Genomic DNA, 18,083 nt, shown 5'->3' with positions numbered 1-18,083 from the left:
ACTCTTATTTTGTGCTTGAATCTGTGCTAAGAGCTTTACATGTCAATTGCTACTTAAATCTTGGGAGGTAGGCATTTTTTCAGACAAAGAAGCTAAGGCAGAACATAGTTAGGAAACCTGCTGATGGCCTCACAGCTAGTAAGGGCAGAGCCACGATTTGAACCCAGAGCCAGCACACTTCAAGCAGTGTAGGCCATGGCCTGCTGTAGTCTGACTGGTTGTCTTAACTGCCAATCACCGGAAAGATGGTCAAAGCAGCTGTGGTGGCCATCCGTCCAGAGACAGCAGTCAATTTGTGGGACTGCTGTCATGTGGATGGGGGGATGGAGGGACAGTGGGGGCGAGCTGTTGGAGAAGGGTTCCAGGAAACTGCTTCTGGGCCACGCTCAGTCATTAAAGCCTGGAGTGGCCCTTAGCTAGTTATGCTGCATCTGGGCCTCAGTTCTTCTTTTGTAAACAGAGATTTTTTTAAGCAGATAATGGCCACAAAACCAACTTCCAATGATAGCATCCTTTTATTTCATAATTCTACAAAGATGAAGCTGTCTTCAACCTGTAGGACTGGCATATCTTTAATAGAAGGAAACATTTATTTTATTATTATTATTTTTTAAATCCTCACCGGAGGATATTTTCCATTGATTTTAGAGAGAGTGGGAGAGAGGGAAAGACAGAGAGAAATATCGATGTGAGAGAAACTCATTGATTGGTTGCCTCCTGCATGCCCCTGACCACAGCCCAGGCTGGGGAGGAGCCTATAATTGAGGTGCATGCCCTTGACCGGAATCGAACCTGGGACCTTTCGGTCTGCAGGCTGACGCTCTAGCCACTTAGCCAAACTGGCTAGGGCGAAGGAAACATTTAGATTGGTAACTGGCTTAAAATGGAGGTAAGGTAAATTTTTTTTTAAAAATATTCATTTATATTGAGTATGTGATGAAACGTTTAAGGGAAGTGTTTTGTCAGAAGTTGGAAATACTGTCCTGAAGTTGGGATGTGAGGTGAAGGCTGAAAGGAGATTAAGCTCCTTTCTCAGCCTAACCTTTCACGACTTCCGATGAGGGCAGCTGCCAATTCCCAGGTCAGCTGACCTTTAATATCGTACTCTAGCTTTGAGCTCCTCCATAATACCTATTCTACCTGAAAAATATAACGTAATAAAAGAGAGTATTATTTAACGTCTTCCTTGTACCAGGCATCTACTAGGCACTTCAACTGCAGTAATTTTCTCATAAGATTCTACAAGGTGGGCTTTACCATCTTAAATTGGCCACCCTTTTTCCTCTCTAGAACTCCCACTCTGGTACTAGCCACCACCACCTCCTGCCTGGATTACCGACGGAGCCTCCTAACGGGCCTCTCTGCTTCATCCAGCTCCCACACAGTCTCTTCCCAACAGGGCAGCCATAGGGATCCTCTGAAAACATAAATCCGATCGTGTCACCTTGCACCAGCTCCCGTCCCATTCAGCGGTCCTACATGGACTGGCTTCCTGATTTCCTCTCTGATCTTATTTCCACTGCTCTTCCCTGTACTCACTTCACTCCATCCCCACTGGCCTGCTCTGGCCCTTAGGATCCTTATCAGTTCCCTCTGCCTGTACCCTCAATTCCTTCACCTCCTCTGGGTCTTTGCTCATATTAATTTCTCAGGGAAGCCTACCTTGACCACCTTTAAATGATGTAATCTGACTTTTAATTTTTTTTTCTATAGCTCTCATCATACTACTATTTTGTTATTTTATATAATTATCTTATTTAGTATGCTTATTATTTTTGTTTGTCTCCCTGCTAGAATAGGAGCTCTGTGTGGGCAGGAATATTTATCTGTTTCATTTGCTAATAAATCTCATGTACCTAGAACAGTGCCTGATACATAGTAGATGCTCAATAAAAATTGTTGAATGAGTTACTGAAACCCCATTTTAGAGCAGAGGAAACTGAATTCAGGTATTTGAAATTGCTTATCCTAAACTGCATAGCTAAAAAGTCATAGAGCCAGGCTTCAGGCCCCATCTGCTTTGCTCTTGCCATCAGGTGAAGTCTTGAGAATAGATGTATTCCCTGAGAAAATGAGAATAGATGAAAAAGAGAAGAGGGGTGACAACTGAATTTTAAGCTGAGGCAGAAGTAAAGAAAAGGCCCAGTTGTGGGGATTAGGAAGGGACTGAAAGATTATTGGGTGTTATGTAAATAAAAGGAGAAGAGATGTTTAATAAGATGGATATTAGCTTCATTATTTGAAAAAGGGAGATCAAGATGAATAAGGGCAAATGAAGAAACCAATTTTTAGATTTGTTTTAAAGAGTCAATGAGGACTTCAGAGAAAAAGGACTTAATGAAAGAGTGGAGGTAGAAACTGGACTATAGATTATTAAGAAGTGAGAGAAAATCATTCCTAATAGCTCAAGAAATTGGATTGTGAAAGCAATATGAGACAAAGGACTATAGTTGAAAGTAAATAAAAGTTTTGTTTCTTTTTAACTAAAGCTTATTTGAAGGCAGAAATAAAAGACTCAGTAGCAAGAGATCTTGAGGTGGCTAGAAAGACTATAAATGGGGCACACACTGAGATAAGAGGGAGGGCACATGGAGCTCCGTGAGACGAATTCTGGCTTGATACTAAAAGTTATAAAACACGGAAGAATACATCCAGTTTCTGATTCCACCTTTACCAAATGAAGAGTAATGTTTCCTTCTCCTATCATGTCCCAAGTCCCCTCTCTCTTCTCTCTGAGCCACACAGAGCACAGGGCAGAGGCCCGGAGAAGTCCGCTCGTAGGTGAGGGACTTGGTGACTGTGACAGAACCTCTGGGCTAGCACCCAAGTGGCAAGTGTCTTAGATGCCTTTTTGATTCCTTCACCCTCCACTCCTCATATGTGTGTCTTTCTTTTAGTAGGCTTGTTTTATGAATGTGAAAATTTTCTTTTTAGATGTGTATTTTTTATTTAGAAAAATTAATTTCTTTTAGTAGATAATGTACTCACATTACTTAAGAACATATGTTTAAAAATATCCAGTAAAAATTCTCTCTCATCATTACCCCTCATCTTGAGTTCCCACTTCACCATGGTGATCACTGTTGCTTTTAGTTGTTATGTTCTTTAAGAAGTTCTTTATACATACAAGCAAATGCAAACATATTTATTAAGCAATATTTTAAAACCTGGTAAATAAGTTGCAACCCTGTCTTTCTACTCAAATACAAGTGCCTCAGTTAACTCTGTGAGTTCTTACATGATGGTTCCTTTCCCGGTCTCTCAGTTGGGGTTGAGAATGTGGTGAATATGGCTGGTTTCCTCAGAATCTCCAGTGTGGATAAAGTAATGGAGCATCTCAGGTCTGAGTGCTCACCTGCTATAGGGGCTTCTCAAGGCCTAAAATTAAAAGCAAAAAACCAAACAATCCATTGAACTAGGCTCAGTTGTTCTGATACATTCAGAGGGTACATACAATCCAGTGACTCCATTTCTAGGTGTTTATCTGAAGAAACCCAAAACACTGATTTGACAAGATATATGCACTCCCATGTTCATTACAGCATTATTTGCAATAACCAAGATGTGGAAACAACCTAAGTGTCCACTGATAGGTGGATGAATAAAAAAGATGTAGTACATATAGACAATGGAGTATTTACTCAGCTGTAAAAAGAATGAAATATTGTCATTTGCAACAACACGGATGGACCTACTGGGTATGATGCTAAGTGAAATTAAGTCAGACAGAAAAACAAATATCATATGAGTTTGCTTATATGTGGAAACTAAAGAACAAAATAAACGAACAAACAAAACAGAAATGGACTCATAGATACTGAGAATATTTTGATGGTTGTTGGATGGGTGGAGGTTTGGGGGCTGGATGAAAAGGTAAAGGTATTAAGAAGTACAAATTGCCAGTTACAAGAAGACTCAGGGCTGTCACAGCATAGGGAATCCTATATAATAAAAGCCTATTAAGCTGTGTCTGGTCATCCAGTAATCTGTTCAACCAATCAAAGCGTAATATGCTAATGATATGCTAAGACCGCTCAAATGATCGCTATTACATACACTGACAACCAGGGGGCAGACGCTTTGTGACACCCCTCCTCTATGACACCCCTCCTCTATGACACCACTCATCTATGACACCCCTGCACTATGACACCCATCCTCTATGACACCCCTCCTCTATGACACCCCTCCTCTGTGACACCTCTCCTCTATGACACCGTTTTCTATGACGCCCCTTCTCTATGACACCCCTCCTCTATGACACTCCTCTATGACACCCCTCCTCTGTGACACCCCTCCTCTATGACACCCCTCCTCTATGACACCCTTCTTCTGTGACACCATCTTCTATAACACCCCTCCTCTATGACACCGTCTTCTATGACACCCCTGCTCTATGACACCCCTCCTCTATGGCACCCATCCTCTATGACACCCTCCTCTATGACACCCTCCTCTATGACACCTCTCCTCTATGACACCCCTCCTCTATGGCACCCCTCCTCTATGACACCCCTACTCTATGACACCCTCCTCTATGACACCTCTCCTCTATGACACCCCTCCTCTATGGCACCCCTCCTCTATGACACCCCTACTCTATGACACCCCTCCTCTATGACACCCCTCCTCTATGACACCCCTCCTCTATGACACCCCTCCTCTATGACACTCTCCTCTATGACACTTTCTTCTATGACGCCCCTCCTCTATGACACCCCTCCTCTGTGACACCCCTCCTCTATGATACCCCTACTCTATGACACCCCTCCTCTATGACACTACTCCTCCTTGACACCCCTCTGTGACACCCCTGCACTATGACACCCCTCCTCTATGACACCCTCCTCTATGACACCCTCCTCTATGACACTTTCTTCTATGATGCCCCTCCTCTGTGACACCGTCTTCTGTGACACTCATCTTCTTTGACACCCCTCCTCTATGACACCCCTGCTCTAAGACGCCCCTCCTCTATGATACCCCTCCTCTATGACACCCCTCCTCTGTGACACTGTCTTCTGTGACACCCCTCCTCTGTGACACCCTCCTCTATGACACTGTCTTCTATGATGCCTCTGCTCTGTGACACCCCTCCTCTATGACACCCTCCTCTATGACACACCTCCTCTATGACACCCCTCCTCTCTGACACCCCTCCTCTCTGACACCCCTCCTCTCTGACACCGTCTTCTATGACACCCTCCTCTATCATACCCCTCCTCTATGACACCCTTCCTCTGTGACACCCCTCATCTATGACACTCCTCTATGACACCCCTGCTCTTTGATACCTCCTCTGTCATACCCCACCTCAAAATATCTTCTTTCCCTATATTATTGGCTACATAATCCTTGATCACTTCTTCATAGAACAGTAATTTTTAATGTGAAAGATCTAGGAAATATTGTTCCCATGAGCTTTTGTGGGAATTTCCAGAAGAAGGACAGGCCACCACACCATGTTGGGGCAGCCATGGCAGAGGACCTGGTGGTGCTCTGAATGCATTTCACTGTAAATATGAAATCCCAACAGACTTGAGTATTATGTTGGAAAAGAAAATTATAAACTAAAGAGAAGCAGAAGGAAGAAATTAATGAAAATAAAATGGATATAGTGAGTTAGAAAATAATAGAATAAAAAGAACTAAATGCTTTTTTTGTGTGTGGGGGGGAAGAGTTAATTGCTAACTAACTTAATCTGGAAAACGGGAGGAAAGTGTAAATATACAAGTAAGAAATATTATAAGTAAATAACTACCAAATATAAGCAAACTAAAAGAACCATAAAAGATTACTTTGCTAAACTCAAACAAATGCATTTGAAAACCTAGATGAATGGACAATTTTTGAGGAAAGTATACCTAAATTATATATAAACTATAATATACCTAAAACAAATATACCAAGACCCCAGCAAAAGAGAAATGTAAACAGACCAAGTTTTACAGGAGAAAAATGAGGAAAGTTGACAAAGAGCCTCATCTCCTAAAAATACCAGGTCCCACTGGTTTTCCATATAGGATTTCCAGCAAATTTCAAAGAATAGAAAATCCTAATGTAATGTAAGCTATGCCAGAACATAGAAATAAAATGGAAACTTCCCAACTTTCTGATGTGCGCAATAACAAAAACAACCAAGACTTCAAAACTAAAGTCACAGACCATCACTTATGAACACTGAAGTAAAAATCCTTAATTAAATATTAACAGACTGTTGAGAGTTTAGCTAAACTACTCCATGGTATGATTGTCTTGGCATCCATTTGTTTGGCCAAGTGGCCTTCAGCGATTTTAAATGGACACTAGCCTCTTCATGGAAGCTCATGCCCTAGATAGCAAGAAAGTCTCAGGGTCACATGCAAAGGGAAGTTTCTGATATAAGGCTCCCAAAACCTTGTGATTAGCCGTCTCTTCTGCCTCCCAGCACCTGTAAGCTGTATGCTTTAGGGAAGACCCCATTGGGCTTACCAAAACCCTACTCTTTGGTTTGAATTGATCAATCAGGCCACAGTTTGGGAACCATAAAGCACTCCACCCATGGACCCTAAGGAAGGCATATGCCCAGGTCTGCCTCTCACGGTCTATACTCTGCCTTGAACTCGCCATGTGGCCCCTCGAGGTATGTTGTGTCCTTCCTCCAGGACCTCTGAATAATAAACATCTCTATTTCAGTTCCTCTTGTGGTCTCTTGTTGAACTGTGGCTCATCATCTAGCATCCTGTGCTCCACTTAACAAAAGTTTATTTCATGAATTCATAACATACACAGAACCCAAGACATCAAAAAACAATGCATCCCAATCAGGGAGAACTTATGCTAGGAAAAGGGACAGTTCAACATGAGGAGACACATTCATATAATTTACCATATTAATAAATTTAAGATGAAAAATCATAATGCAACATCCATTCTTAATAAAAAAAAAAATTCAGTGATAGCTCTCGCTGGTTTGGCTCAGTGGATAGAGCATCGGCCTGTGGATTGAAGGGTCCGGGGTTTGATTCCAGTCACTGGCTCATGCCCGGGTTGCAGGTTTGATCCCCAGTAGGGGGTGTGCAGGAGGCAGCTGATCAATGATTCTCTCTCATCATTGATATTTCTATCTCTCTATCCCTCTCCCTTCCTCTCTGAAATCAATAAACATATATTTTTAAAAATTCAGTGATATAAGAATACTTCCTTCACATATAACAGTTGACCTACCCTTTCCAAGAGTTTGCATCATGCTGAAGAGAGAAATAAATACAAGTAACATCTTCAGTTGCCAAGAACAAGACAAAGATTTAACTCTTATTTAACTTTGCACTAGAAGTAGTAGCCTATATAATTAAATTAGGAAAGGAAACTAGGACTAAAAATACTTGTAGGTGATATGGCATGTACTCAAAAGGAAAAATAATAAAAAAAAAACTACTGAAATAATGAATTTAGAAGATAAAGTAGAAAAATTATACAGACTTCAGTAACTCAAATTTACAAACAATAACCAGCTTGAAGATATAATGGAAGAACATATCCCATTTACAATAGCAATAAAAATAATAAAATAAACATAAATCAATTTAAGAAATGTGAAAGCCACTTATAAAACTCTTTAAAATTTTTCCCAAGTCCCCAAAGAAAACCTGAGCAAATGGAAAGGCATACTGTGTTCTTGAATTGTATATATTTAACATGATCTTAATATAAGTATTAACATTTTTTTTCCTCTTAGAACTAGACAGATATCTACATCCAAGATTCTGTGCTGGGCTTTAGGAAGACTGCAAACATAAGTCAAACAAGACTTTCCCTAGACCATGTTGCTTGGAACCTCATGATCTGGTTGATAATTTGTGTTTACAGCTATTAAAATACTCCAAAAAAATTCTATGTATATTGAGACTCGGAAAAGGCAACTGTATTTAGCAACAAAGAGGTACTACTGATCTTTGAGAAAGCAGTCTCCATAGAGTAGGGAGGCTAAAAACTAGTCTGCATCTCTTAGCAAAAGCCACTCATTTCAGTGCCAAAAGAAAGCAACAGATTTTATCGTCTAATTACAGGAAGCTGAACTGATACAAAAAATTCATCTCCTGCTCCAAACACATAGATAAACTGGATAAAATACATGCACACACACACACACACATACACACACACGCAATCCCACATAGCCAAATTCAGAACAAGAAAAGGAAATCCTGAGGCATCATAAAGAGGAAATGCAAAGTCAGAATGTTGTGTTGGCATAAAGCTGAACTTCTTAAAGAGGTACCAGTCCCTAATAAATCCTGCAGGGGTGAGACCTGGATGCAATTTTAATACGGACTACAATTGAGACTATAGCCAGCCCCTCCCCAGCTGAAAGGAGCTGGACCTGAGGGGTTTTCTCAGCATAAAGCTAGAAGCTTTACGAACTGGTGAGGAGCTACCCAATTGGTGGTGTCTTAAAAAACTGAAATGTTAACATAAAACGTGGTCAAACGCTGGGGAAATCTGTAGGATCCCAAAAAGGCAAATTCACAATTTTCCCCTAAGTACTCTTGAACCCAGGGCAAGTGGGTCTATCCTATGAAAGAACTCCTGCTAAACCAACTCGCACTCCAAAATTGCAAAGTGTGGGAGAAATGCCTCACCATTAGCCAGTGTCAGCACTCACAACAAAGGAGTTCACACCCAAAACATCAGATAAGAGGCCAATCTGAAACAGACTTTCAAAAACGATTTCTAAATGTTTACAGGATACAGGAAAGAGTGGGGAAAAATACAAACAAAACCAGAAAAGAAGCTGGGCATCAGGGAGACAGACAGCTGGTTCCAATGAAGGTTTCTGTAAGATGTGAGTTACACCTGCATGCCATAGGCCAAAATGGAAAAACAATAAATACCTGGGAAAAATGAACACTTATTAGGAACTAATTATGTACCGGGGACTATCCTAAAATGTAACTTTCTCATACAATTCCCACAACTGCCCTGCGGAGTAAACTCCTTATTGCCCATTTTTTAACTGGGCCTCAGAGGGTTTAACTTTTCCAAGGTCACACAACTGGAATTGGAATTGGAACCCCAAATTAGGATAGAGGGAGACACTAACTATAGCTTCTAGAGAAAATATGTAAAATTGAGGGGTTAATATCGCCAAAGAAGGGAGAATTAAAGAAAGTTTATTTTAAAGGAAGATTGATACCACCTGAGCTCTCACTCCGAGAAAAAGAAATATTTTGAGATGAAAAGGAGGGAGTGTAAGAGTACTGAAGACTATATCCAATATATAATGCTAACATCCCCAAACTGGAATCACCTCTTATGCAATTATTTTAGCAGGAAAGGAAAAAATAATCTGACTTCAATTTATTTAGCATGTATTTTCTAAAAAAGGATATTTACCACAAGTAATTACTGTGAAAGGGGATCTCTCCTGGTTTCAAAGGTTTTTAATCATGAAGTGGTATTTGACAATGTAATTATTTCCACGGGCTGGAAAACAAACTTGTCACCGAACTATACTAGTAACTGGATTCGACCACAAAGAAAATGGTATGTATTGCTGATACACGTGGTCAGTAATTTTATAGGAATAACACCAACATATATATTAATAATGATGTGCCATTCTATGAGAGGCATTGTACATAACGTAGGAAACACAATTTTATGTGCACTTTTGTTCTTAGAGGTGGGTGACCTCAGACCTGGGCTGTGGTCTCCCCTTCACAGAAGGTGGGAGAAGACATCTTGGATCTTCACGCACTTCTCAGTCCAAATTCCACTTTACTCAAGCCTCCTTCTGCTCAGCAAGGCTGGTCACCCCAAATGTTCTGGAGGCAATGGCGAGCTCAATTTTCTCTTGATGATCTCAAAACATTTTAAAGATGAATTTGCAATAAGTTCCTCTTCTACCACTAAACTACAATAATTTTGAGCCAAAAATAGTCAGTGATGGTGAACAGTAAGTCTACCCAGGGAGGAAAATGAATCACAGAAAAATTCCTTAGAGGGCGCCTAGTTCAACTTTGTCAGCTGAGGGATGAGGATCTGAGGTGCAGGGATGGACAGTGAGATGGGCACTAAGGGCAGACCTTGGCCCAGAACCCATGTATTCCAGCTTCTCAGCTAGGCAAGGCTCCATACCATGCTGATGAGAACCAGGCCAGCTAAATAATGGCAGAAATATATAAACATAGGTTGAGCGAATGGTGCCTAGAAAAAGGCATTTGCATTAATGAGGGCAGCAGAAGTGCAGTAGTGGTTACCTGTCAAACACCCCTCCTCAGCCCTTCCCTCTTTCTTCCAAAATCTGGAAATACTAGCTTCTAGGGCAGCTGGGGAAAGAGTGAAGAAACAGCATATCTGAAGACACAATTTGGTTTAAACATTTGTGAAAGTCACCAAGCTAGTCAGCATAGTCAGAGGAGAGCAGAGGACGATGGCCAGAGGTCTGTTTCCCAGAAGATGGGATATCTTAAATGAATTCAACCACCATAAATATTTTACTACTCAGGACCAAACCTTGTCAGAAACCCATGACCTCCTTTAAAATGGAATGCTTAACTGTCTTAGAAGAGAATCTTGGACTCCAGGTCTTACTCCATCACAGGTCTCCCTCAATCATGAATTCCCTGCAGCATCATGGATAAGTTACTTCACATTTCCAAGCCTCAGTTTCCTCACCTATAAAATTGGGGCCAACCTGACCAGTTTGGCTCAGTGGATAGTGCGTCGGCCTGCGGACTGACGGGTCCCAGGTTCGATTCCAGTCAAGGGCATGTACCTTGGTTGCGGGCACATTCCCAGTAGAGGGTGTGCAAGAGGCAGCTGATCAATGTTTCTCTCTCATTGATGTTTCTAACTCTCTATCCCTCTCCCTTCCTCTCTGTAAAAAATCAATAAAATATATTAAAAATAAAATAAAATTGGGGCCAAAAAACTCTCAGTTCAATCAACCTCTGAGTTGAGAATAGGGTTTCCTATATAATAAAAGCCTAATATGCTAAGTGTCCGGTCATCCATTTAACCAATCAAAGCGTAATATGCTAATGATATGGTAAGGCTGCTCAACCACTTGCTATGACGTGCACTGACAACCAGGGGGCAGACTCTCCAACTGGTAGGTTAGCTAGCTGCTGTGGTCTAGCCGATCGGGACTGAGTGAGACAGGCCGGACATGCCCTGGAGCCCTCCCATGGTCCCTTCCGGGCTGGCCAACCTCCTACATCTCTCCCGGTCCCGATCATGTACTGGTGGGATCCCTTGGCCTGACCTGTGCCCTCTCATAATCCAGCTAGGGACACCTCCACCTACCTGAGTGCACAAATTTCGTGCACCAGGCCTCTAGTATAGTCAATAATATTGTAATGACTATATATGGTGTCAGATGGGCGCTACACGTATCAGTGATCTTGTGATCACTTCATAAGTTATATAAATGTCTAATCATTATGTTGTACCCTGAAACTAACATAATATTGTATGTCAACTGTAATGGAAAAATAAAATAAATCATAAAAATAAAATAAAAGCAATGAAAAGAAAGGGAAAGACATTTGGATCAGATGGAATCAAACAGAATGATGAAAAATTCACTTAGGGTGATATCTGGATACATGTGATACATGTAATGGGTTGGCAAACTATAGATTAGGGCCAAATCTGGCCCAGATGTCTAATTTCTTAAATAATGTTTTATTGGAACACAGCTGTGCTCATCACCTATGCCTGCTTTTGTGCTGCAATGACGAAGCTGAGTGGTTGAGACAGAGACCAATGACTTGCAAAGCCCAATATGTTTACTGCCTGGTCCTTTATAGAACAAATTTGCTGATATTGCTCTAGGTGAGGAAGAAGGAAGAAAAATAATTTCTGATCAGCATGTACTATGTGCCAGGTTCTGAAGTAGGTCCTTTCATCCAATTTATATGACAACCCTATGGAAGAGCTATTACTGGTCCTGTTTTACAGAAGTTGAATCTAAGGCTCCAATGCTAATGACTTGCCCAGGCTCACTCTGGGCTAAATGTGAGAGCTGGAATTCCACCTGGGATGTCAGAGCTGACTTGGTTGTCTCCTAGAGATATAGTCAAATGCCAGGGAAGTTAGATAATAATCCCATACGTAGACAAAGCCTACCTAGAAAACCCAGAAACCACTGCTAGATTAGTAGATGCACAGTCAACTTCTTCCTCATGACCTGACACAGACATGAGCTGCCTGGTAAGTAGCCACTTGTCTGAGGTGGGTAATTATTGATGCCCAATTAACAGCTTTATGATTCCTAAAGGGGGCTGGCAGAGTGCATTGCAGTGTGGTGCCACCTCAGTGAAGCATTTCAAGAGATCTGTCCTTTGAGATATAGTGCAAGGTTCATTCCTGCTCACACTAAGTTCTGAAAATTCATCCTCCAAGACATGACTCCTTCTGGCTGGACTCATTGGTCCCCAGTTGATGGATGCATGGCATAGCTGATCCCTTTCTCCCCAGCGATATACAGTAAATCTCTTTAAATGCCAGATTATGGCATTTCTATGTATAGTTCAACGACTCAGCTGTTGTTAGCATTTTATCTCAGAGACATCTATAACCCAATTTTAAAAACTTCTTTGGAGCCAGCTAAGGATGACCTGTCACATAAGTTATTTCAGATTCAGTGCAGCAAATGCTTAGCTAATTGCTTGTTCTTTGTAAGAAGGCTATATAAAATTGCATTCAAATCTGTGGTGACAGCCCAAAGGCAGCCACCATCACTGCTACCTCGCGGTGGAGCTGGGGAGTGGCTGTAACACCAGGGTAACATGCATGCAGCAGAGGTGTGGTCTGGGATTAACTTAGCACTGATTTCTGTACTTCTTTTTCGAAGAGGTAAAATGGTCCAGACAGGACCCATTCTATCTTTCACCCTCCTGTTGACACATCAATAATCCCACACCGATGGTGGCAGTCATTAAAGAAATACCATGTTATCCTGAGTTCTCTTTTCTTTTCCTTTTTTCATTGTGGTAACAAACAAACATGTAACATGAAATTTACCATTTTAACCATTTTAAAGCATACAGTTTAGTAATGTTAACTATATTCACATCACTGTGAAACAGTTCTCTAGGACATTTTCATCTTGCAAATCTGAAACTCTATACCCATTGAACACAACTGCTCTCCCCTCCTCTGCCCCACCCCTGGAAACCATTCTACTTTCTGTTTCTATGAATTTGTCCGCTTCACATGCCTCAAATAAGTGGAATCTTGTGGTATTTGTCTTTTTGTGACTGGCTTATTTTACTTAGTATAATGTCTTCATGATTTATCCATGTTTTAGCATTGACAAGATTGCCTTTCTCTTTAAGGCTGAATAATATTTCACTGTATGTCTATACCACATTTTGTTTATCCATTCATCTATGGATGAATATTTGGCTTGCTTCCCTCTTGGCTATTGTACATACTGCTACTCTGAACATGATGTGAAAATATCTCTTCAAGACCCTGTTTTAAATTCTCTTGGGTATATACTCAGAAATGGGATTGCTGGATCCTATGGTAGTTTTATTTTTAATTGTTTGAGGAACCTCCATACTGTTTTCCATCTTGGTTCTTCCATGTTACAATCCCAATAAGAGTGTATAAACATTCCAATTTCTCCACATCCTTACCAACATTTGTTATTTTCTGTTTGGGTTTCTTTCTTTCTTTATGATGGTAGCCATCCTAATGAGTGATAGATATCTCATTGTGGTTTTCAATTGAATTTCACTGATTCAAATGATTAGTGATGTGAAGCATCTTTTTATATGCTTCCTAGTGACCCGGTGCATGAAATTTGTGCACATTAAAAGGGGATTAATTAGAGGAAATAATTTAATATTGTTATTTGCCCTTTCTCTATAATAGAAGTGTCAGAGATGAAAGAAAATTAGTAAAATGTATATGAAAACCTTCCTCCTGTCAGAGTCTGGGGCGCACCATGGGACCCAGAGTCAAGTCTCCGCCTACCCACATGCACCTTAAAATCGTGTGAGACCCAGACCCAGCCTCTGCCCCCCCTCCCCAATTGGGCTAGATCCAGACCCAGCCAGTCCCACCCTTGTCAAGCCCCGCCAGGCAGGGGGGCACAGCCTCAGGTCCCCTGGCCCAGCACCGGGATGGGGGGGGCAGCCTCATGTCCCCGGTCAAGCCCCACTGGGCAGGGGTGAGGCCTGAGTTCCCCCGACCCAGCACTGGGGGTGCACCTTGAGGTCCCCTGTCAAGCCCCACTGGGCAGGGGATGCGGTCTGAGGTCCCCCAGCCTGGTGCCAGGGTAGGGGGCGCAGCCTGACATCCCCTATCAAGCCCTACCTGGTGGGGGACACGGCTTGAGGTCCCCCGGTCTGGCGCTGGGGCGGGGGATGCAGCCTGAGGTCCCCTAGCCCAGCACCAGGATGGGAAGCGCACCTTGAGGTCCCCTGTCAAGCCCTGCTGGGTGGGGGGTGCAGCCTGAGATCCCCTGTCAAGCCCTACTGGGTGGGGGACACGACCTGAGGTCCCCTGTCAAGCCTCACAGGGGCAGGGGAGGGCGTAGCCTCAGGTCCCTGCTGATTGCTCGTTAAGGCTCCTTATGGGAACTTGGCCTCAGCTGTGGGTGCAGCCATCTTTGTGATGGAGTGATGGTCAATTAGCATATTCCCTTTTTATTAGATAGGATGGGCCATTTGTATATCATCTTTGGATAAATGACTATTCAAGTTATTTTAAAATTGGGTTATTTGAGTTTTTATTGTTGAGTTGTAGGAGTTCTTTTTATATTCTGTATATTAACCCATATATATATATATATATATGATTTGCAAATACTTTCTTCCATCCCACAGGTTACCTTTTCATTCTGTTTATTGAGTCCTTAGATGCACAAAAATGTTAAAGTATGATCTAGTACCATTTGCCTATTTTTGCTTTTGTTACCTGTGCTTTGGTGTCATGTCCAATGTCATGAAGCTTTTCCTCTGTGTTTTCTTCTAAGAGTTTTATAGTTTTAGGTCTTTAAATTATCTATTATCTCATCTCAGGGTGATTACCTCTTATGTTTTAAAGATCTCATTCCAGGCTTTCTTGTAGGATTGGATACAGCTTCAAGGCTAGAGCTAATCATCTTCCAGAATTTGTCTCTTAAAACAAACAAACAAAAAAAAACCACTTGGCAATTCTTTACTTGATTTGTGATTTGAATAAGTCCCATTGAAGCACAGCTGTATCTTTTTTTTTTATTCATCCCAAACTAACTTAAGGTCTGCTATTAATTCAATTCTCACCTGCCTTTGATATTTCTTTTCTACTAACCATGTACTAGTCTTCCTAGTGTTGGTGGAGTGGTAGTTTGCTCCTCAGTGTTGATAATGATCTCTTAAGAGCATACAATCAGATAGGAAGCATTTTAAGGTTATTAGATTCCACTGTTCTCACTGGCATTTCATTTTGTATGTGCCTTTGCCTTATGCTTACCTTTCCTTTCACAGTTGCTAGTCTTCCTCTTATCTTTTTTTTTAATTTCTTTATTGATTAAGGTATCACATATTTGTCCTCGTCCCCCCATTCCCATCCCACACCCCTCCCCACACATGCCCCCACCCCCCTGTTGTCCTTAACCGCTGGTTAGGCTCATATGCCTGCACGCAAGTCCTTTGGTTGATCTCCCCCTTTACCCCCACCCTTCCCTACCCTCCCCCTGAGGCCCGACAGTTTGATCCATGCCTCCTTGTTTCTGGGTCTGTTCTTGTTCATCAGTCTATGTTGTTCATCATTTCCCCTAGATGAGTGAGATCATGTGCTATTAGAAATACACTTATAAGAACCGAAAATGAGACAAGCAATAATGGTTATGGTGACAGGCAAATGAATCAGTGTGTAGTGAGTTTCTTTCTGGGCCAACAGTTCTTTTGAGACCCAATTTCAATGTCCAACAGTTCCTTATGTGTACATGTCAGCACTGACATTTCAGTTCTGGATGGTGGACAAATGGTGGTAATGCAGGTCCGACTCTGTCCGGTTTGGTCCTGGGCAATCTGCAGTGATGCACAGCTGCTAACTGCTAGTATGGGAAGGCCACATCAGCGTCTTCCGTCTCTGGACTGCTTCTCTTCTGTCTTCATGGCTGGAGTAGTCCTGTCGATTCCTCTCTTGCTGGAATCCACATGGTCTCGGAGTTGTTTTTGCTTTCAGCGGCGCACTTTTGGAGATGGAGGTCTCAGGGTTCGCGCTTCTGCAGCTGGGGTGGCAGGTCTTCTACCAGAGTGGCTGTAGTGACCAGGTTTGCTTCCGAGACCAGACTAGGTGGTGGTAAGGTTAGGATTCTAGTCTCTAGCAGTTCCGTTCTTAAAGATGGCAGGGTCTCTGTGCCACTGGTGTCCCCCCTGGAGTGTTTGCAGCGGCCACGGGGTTTTGCCAACCAAGACTGCCTGGATTGGATGCCCCCTGGAAGAACTGCAGGGTCTAACTGTCCCTATTTCATTCACACACAGGTCCACACACACCTCTGTCACTCCTTCACTCGATCACACGCTCACCCTCCCTACCTACCTGCCGGTCGCCATCTTTCCTCCCCGTCTTCCTCTTATCTTTGACTTCTCTTTTTTACATTTTCTTTCTCATTTTCCTTTACTTTTCTTCTGGACTATATAGATTTCACTCTATTTTCTTTTTAAAATCTCCTTTCCCCAGAGTATCTTCCACTTTCTCCCTCTAATGTTGTCCTAGAGAGTCTCAGATTCCAAAATATGGGAACACCATAAGTTGGCTCTCCATCTCCATTCAGACTTGAACTATTGATCGTTTAGTGCATTTCTTAGTCTTAGAAATATATATTCAGAGAGTTGAGGAATTGCTTAGAAGTAAGAATAAAGAAAATAAGAATTTAGTTTAAATATACAGGAAAAACAGATTCTTAAAGAATTGGGCAAGCTTAACTTTGTAATTAAAAGTCAAAGATCCAGTCCTAAAGGATCACACATTGAGCACAAGTTGATAGTTCAGATGATTATTCAACAAGAGATATAATAGCAGAATGCTGTAGGAACTCAGAATACTTTATTTATACAATGTAGAACTTAAGAGAGAGATAACAACATAATTCTAGGCTCTGTGCTTACTAAATAATATTCAGTAAGTGCCCAGTGGAAAGTCATACAGTGGGAGAACAGGGGAAGAAAGAGAATAACAAATGTAGCTAGACCAAGCATCCCAGAAGAGGAACTGTTTGAGCTGAGCCTTTAAGGAGAATTTAGATAGCAGAGATGAGGAGGTAGAATGTTCACAACAGAAGCTTTAGCATGAGCTAAGGTTGAGGGCAAGAATATTCAAGATATATTCGGGAAATAGTAAAGAGATGCTGGGCATTTTGGCATATAGGCTGAACCTGCATAAACAAAGAAACCTCAAAATACCATAACATAGAAGACTTTTTCTCTCACACATAACAAGGCCTAGGCAGACACCCCGGGGAAGGTGGAGGCCATCTAGGGATCCAGGTACCTTCTGCCTGTTGCTCTTATAGTGTGGCTCACCAATACTCGTCTTCGTTCCAGCTCACCCAGAGAGGGAAGAGGGGGCACCCAGCTTTCTGCTTAAAGATAGGACTTGGACATTGTCCACAGCACTTCTGTTTGTATCCCATTGGCCCAGGCTTTGTCATATGGCCTCACCTCATGGTAAAAGGAGTTTGGGAAATGTACCCTTAGTCATGAACGTTGGGAGCGAGATGTCTCTTCAACCAACTGGTAGTTAGAATGGAGTTTGTTGAAGGGAAGGGGCATATAGAAAGAAAGAATAGGGCTAAAATATGATGGCTTTTGAATTTCAAGTATTTGCATAACACAAACACAAAATAAATACCTATCTAATGAATGCATGAATAAATGAGTGAGTGAAATGTTATCATTCTGTTTGAACTTTATCTCCTAGTTCATAGGTCGAAGTTCAACTACTGAGCCACAGTGTTTCTCTTTTAAAAGCTTAGGTCAGTGGTCGGCAAACTGATTAGCCAACATAACGGCAAATCGCGGCTCGTGAGCCGCATGTGGCTCGCGAGCCGTGGTTTGCCGACCACTGTCCTAGACTAAGAGTTACAAACTAAAATG

The 18,083-nt window shown here is 41.9% G+C and overlaps 1 protein-coding gene across 2 annotated transcripts in view; it reads left to right on the top strand.

Moving 5' to 3' along the window:
- AKAP6 (A-kinase anchoring protein 6) overlaps nt 1-18,083 on the top strand; it is a 490,615-nt gene that overhangs the window by 207,058 nt on the left and 265,474 nt on the right. The window lies entirely within an intron of this gene.

This window comes from Cnephaeus nilssonii, assembly GCF_951640355.1.
Source record: "Cnephaeus nilssonii genome assembly, chromosome: 4".
Lineage (NCBI taxonomy): Eukaryota > Metazoa > Chordata > Mammalia > Chiroptera > Vespertilionidae > Cnephaeus > Cnephaeus nilssonii.
The sequence above is the reverse complement of the archived record's forward strand: the minus strand, read 5'-3'. Positions and strand labels throughout refer to the sequence as shown.